Source organism: Callithrix jacchus, chromosome 2 (assembly GCF_049354715.1).
Source record: "Callithrix jacchus isolate 240 chromosome 2, calJac240_pri, whole genome shotgun sequence".
Lineage (NCBI taxonomy): Eukaryota > Metazoa > Chordata > Mammalia > Primates > Cebidae > Callithrix > Callithrix jacchus.
The window spans coordinates 132,700,849-132,706,171 of record NC_133503.1 but is presented as its reverse complement, the minus strand read 5'-3'; the positions used below and the strand labels follow the sequence as shown (position 1 = coordinate 132,706,171).

At 39.0% G+C, this 5,323-nt stretch overlaps 1 pseudogene; it reads right to left on the bottom strand.

Moving 5' to 3' along the window:
• Positions 1-437: 437 nt before the first annotated feature.
• LOC100396727 (GTP-binding nuclear protein Ran pseudogene) lies at positions 438-1,269 on the bottom strand (annotated as a pseudogene).
• Positions 1,270-5,323: the final 4,054 nt, after the last annotated feature.

Genomic DNA, 5,323 nt, shown 5'->3' with positions numbered 1-5,323 from the left:
TCCTCTGTCAGATTTTACATGGATTATGAATTAGCCCAGGCTCGGTGAGTTCAGAGAAATTACAACATAATTGGTTTTGGGAGCCATATATCTAGGCTTGTCCAATTTGATAAATAAAAATATAGGACACACAATTAAATTTGAATTTTGGATAATTAATGAATAATTCATTAGTATAAGTATGTTCCATGCAACACTTGGGACAAATTTATGCTAAGAAATTATTTATTGTTTATCTGAAATTCAAATTTTCTTTTTTTTTTTAGATGTTTGAAATACAACTTTATTCTGATTCTAAATGAAAAGGAATGGGAATGACAGTAACAAACAAGATTTCACCACTAAATATTATGTTGTGACTGCAGCAGTCTCATATATGAAACTCAAGGAACCAACTGTGTTCCAAACAGCTAAACATGCAGGTCCAAACAATGAAGGTATATTTTAAACTGCCATATTCATTCAGAAGCCCACTCATCTCCTTCAGCATCCCACAGATGAAGCACATGTTCCGCTTAGCTAGATAATAATGAGGTGGCACACACGCTGCACCGCTGACATCACAGGACAGCTGCCTATAAAACTAGACTTCTGACGCTGGGCTCCTGCTTCCTTCTCACAGGTCATCATCCTCATCCGCGAGAGCAGTGGTTTGAGCAACCTCTAAGTCGTGCACATACCGCGTTGCCAAAGCTGGGTCCATGACAACCTCCAGTGGGGCAAGAGCAAGCATGGCAGCAAATTCCAAATTAGGGTCTCCAATGAGCTTCCTAGCAAGCCAGAGGAGGGGCTTTTCAACGTTGTAGTTACTTTTGGCAGAAATGTCATTGTACTGAAGATTCTTCTTTAGGTGGAAGACAACGGATTTTGCCTTCACTTTCCTGTCCTTAATGTACACTTTGTTGCCACATAACATGATGGGGATGTTCTCACACACTCACACCAGATCTCTATCCCAGTTAGGCACATTTTTGTAAGTAACTCTGGATGTTACATCAAACATGATGGCACACTGGGCTTGGATATAATAGCCATCTCTCAGTCCGTCGAATTTCTCCTGGCCAGCCATGTCCCACACATTGAACTTAATAGGTCCTCTGTTAGTGTGGAACACTAGGGGATGAACCTCAATACCCAAGGTGGCTACATACTTCTCAAATTCACCAGTCAAATGACGTTTAACAAAAGTTTTTCCGGTACCACCATCACCAACCAATACAAGTTTAAACTGGACCTGGGGCTCTCCCTGCGCAGCCATCGCGGCCTTCCAGAAGCGTCTCCGCACCCGTCCGACTGAGGCTAAAAAGATGGCGGAAGCCCGAAATTCAAATTTATTGAAGCACTTAGTATTTTATCTAGTGACCCTACTACACACACAAAAGGTAAAATGTTAAATGTGTGCCTTAAGGGCACTTTTACTTCTTATTTTATTCAGTTCTGTATCATTTGAATTATTTATAGTTTACCAAGATTCTCAAAATCTTTCCTGAAACCTCTAGCCAACCTCAGCTTATACTCATGGCTGAACCAGTCTTGGTTTTTTCTTTTCTTTTTTTTTGAGAAGGAGTCTCGCTCTGTCACTCAGGCCGAGTGCAGTGATATGATCTTGGCTCATTGCAACCTCTACCTCACAGGTTCAAGCGATTCTCCTGACTCAATTTCCTGAGTTGCTGGGATTACAGGAGCATGCCACCATGCCTGGCTAATTTTTGTATTTTTTAATAGAATGGGGTTTCACCATGTTGGCCAGTGTAGTCTCTAACTCCTGACCTCAAGTGATTCACCAACCACAGCTTCCCAAAGTGTTGGGATTACAGGTGTGAGTCACCGCACCCAGTTTGAACTAGTCTTTGACAATGTCAAATTACCACAACTTGCTGGATTTTTCCCAGAGGAGCAAATACTTGCAAAAAAAAAATGGATTATGTTTATAATAATAAATATTAAAGCTAACAATTGTTATATACCAGGTATAATTGTGAGAACTTTAGATAGGATAACTAATTCACAAAATAACTCTGGGAGGTAGGTACTATTATTACACCATTTTACAGATGACAAAACCTGAACAACAGTGAGATTGACTAAATTACCCCAAACAATTTATAATCTATTTGGTGCTACACTGTTGAATATGGTAGCCACTAACCACATGCAGCAATTTCAGTGAAAATGAAGTAAAGTTTAGTTCCTCAATTATAGGCCATATTTCAAGTGCTCAGTAGCCACACGTGGCTAGTATAGTGGTTACCATACTGGATAGTGCACATAAAACGATTCCAGCATTGCAGGCAGGGCCAGCTTCATGGACATGTGATGTGTAGTTTCAAAGGGCTCCAAGCCTAGGAGGGTCCAGGCTTGGTTAATACCTTGCTGTTGTTGTCTTGAGTAGTTGTAATAGCTTTTTAACAAGAGGTCCTGCATTTTTATCTGGCACTGGGACCAGCATGCTATGGAGTGGGTCCTGATGGCAGAAGGTTTATTGGACAGCACTGTTGTGCATCAGGAAATAAAGAAGATGGAGTATAATTGGGATAGACCTTATTGATGAAGGAGGATTTGAACTGTGCAGTGCTGCCAAGAGCAAGTTCCTACTGCCTAGAGTAAAAACTCTTTTTCCAGCATTCCCTTTCTCCAAAGGGCCAATGAAATTAAATCTTCACACAGAATTTATATACATATAGGAAGTAAAAGTTCTGGGGGGGGGGGTGGTAAAAAAAAAAAGAAAGTAAAAGTTCCTCTTCAAAGTTTCCCTTCTTGTTAAAGAATAGTAATAATAAATGTTAGCAATAATAGTTTCTTTTAAAGACTAACTTTCTTCAAAGCCTTCTTGCTTTTTGTCAGTTAACTTTTTGTTAAGTCCTATCCTATGTAGCTGTTAGATATAAAAAGAATAAGTGCATTCTATGTCCTTGTACTTTAACCATGATATTTGTGCTAGATGTGCTCACAGGCACATAGTACATGCTATGTTCTTGAACTTTAACTAATATATTTATTACTTTCTAAGTCTTTCACAAGCAACTTCCTCTTCCTTTCTTTTAGACTTCCTCTTTTCCTTTGTTCTCCGTTGCTTTTACCAATTTAGAAAAGTTTTAAGTTGTTAGCCAATCAAGTTCAGTTTAGATTGTGAAGTCTAGCTCCAACCAACAGAGCTCAGACACAGCAGTAAAGACTTAATGCATAAAGAATAAATATGCCTGCCTTTTCTTGGTTCATTGTACTCTCATGGCAAGACTGCTAGCAAGTAGTACCCTTTCTGCAGAAAGTAAAATCGCCTTGCTGAGAAAAATTTTTGTCTGAATGCTGACTTTTCCTTGCAGTACCTAAGAACAAGCATTCTGTCTCTAACAATACATATGCAATATAGTTGGGTCCTGAGCCCCTTTGAAACTGCCCCTTGAGCTGACCAACTGTTCCTATCCCACTCCATCCCCCATGTCTGACCTGGAGCTCACCCTAGGGGGTAATTTCCCCAACAATCACTCCTAAAAAAAAATACCTAACATTCAAATGTCTTTCAAATGGAGGTAATTCTCGTGTGAACAAAGTAGTACTTGAATCTAGTCTTCCCAACTTCCTGAATACTCCCAGATAAAGCACTAAGTGAGGAGGCAAGCCACTGCCTAGACTCGTAGTTGCCTCATAAATGGTAATAACCAAAATGTGCTGACTCATCTTGACTACAACAAAATTCCAAAAAATATCATCTTCCCACATAACAAAGTTTTCACAATTAGAAGAGAGGTGGAACTGTTTTAACATACAAATCCTATATCTGTTTTTTCACTTAATAACATGTGAAATAAACTTACCCCATTATGACAGTAGCTCTTAGAGAAGCACAGGGTGTAACCAGTAAAGATCTTTCTGAGGTGGTTTTCTTGAGGTTTAGGGGTTAAAAAACAATCTCTTGTTAAAAAGTACCTAAGGGATTTCCAAATGTAAATCATTTGTAAATTTATCTTAAGGGATATTAGGAAATGAATAATGAAACCAGCACATACTATGTGCCTGGCAGGAAAACTTCAGGACAATAATTATCAAGATTTTAATGAAAACCATTGGTAATTAGCCTCATTGGTTAAGCTAATTAAATGAGCAAAAAAATAAAATAAAATTTCAGATGTTTAATATTAAAGCATTTGTACTACAAATTTCAGCGTAGCTTTCAGAACATGTACGTGCAATTTAGAGAATCATTCTCCACATAATGGAGTGGTGGAAGCAGTAATAAATGATGTAAAAAGTATATTAAAGGCTACGTGAAATCACAAGTCCATACTTTATTTTAGTATGCCATCAGTGCTTATGTTTAATGTCGTATTTGAGTCTTCATTATAGTGCTGCTCTTTTTGAATTCGTGTGACTAAATATTACAGAGCTTTGGGCTGGTGTTAACTCAGAATATTTTTGACCCCCGACTCATTAACCCCAACACAAGGGTGGACAGTGCTGTATATTGGAATTATTTTGCACTTTTACAACCAAACTTGTCTAATGAAGACTCTATATCTGGGACTCCATGTTTGGGTACCCTTCCACAAACACTCCCTTCATGGAAGCTGCTTTTCTCTATCCTGGATTTTCCCTCTGGAGTCCCCTTCCACACTCTCTCATGGAAGGCTATCTTCTCCTTCTAAACTCCATCTCTCTTTCTGTTCCCTTCCACTCAGTGTGGAAGCTGCTTTCCTCTCCTGGATTCTATCTTTCTGGATTCTCTCACTCAGTGTAAGAGTTAGCTGTTTCTTTCTCTCTCCTTCTCCTGTTTCTCTCTCTTTAAATAAATCACATTCTACAAAAAAAAAAAAAAAGAAGAAGACTCTACATCCATCCATCTACTATACATTCATTAATTCATTTGCTCATTTATCAATTACCTGGATGCCTGCCTTTTCTTTGCATGGCAATGTCCTAGGAGCTAGGGTTACAAGTAGTTTACAGTCTAGTTGGAGGAATCATATTTGTAAATAGATAAGTGACATTACTTGTTATAACTTCTGCATTAGGAATACCTACAGGATTTGGAGGGGCCTGAGGCAGTAGCAGTGAATAGAGGAACGGATGAGCATGGGAAGGAAGGCCTACAGAGGAGGAAATGCTGAAGCTTTGTCCTTTTGCCTCCTTATTCATTGTTCTTTCTTCCTACAACACCCTCTCTCACTTCTTCATTGGGCTAAACCTTGCTCAAAACTTTAAAAAATGGTGTACAGCCTGTAATCCCTGCACTTTAGGAGGCTAAGGTGGGCGGATAACTAGAGATCAGGAGTTCCAGACCAGCTTGGCCAACAGGGTGAAAAATATACAAAAATTATCTGGGCAG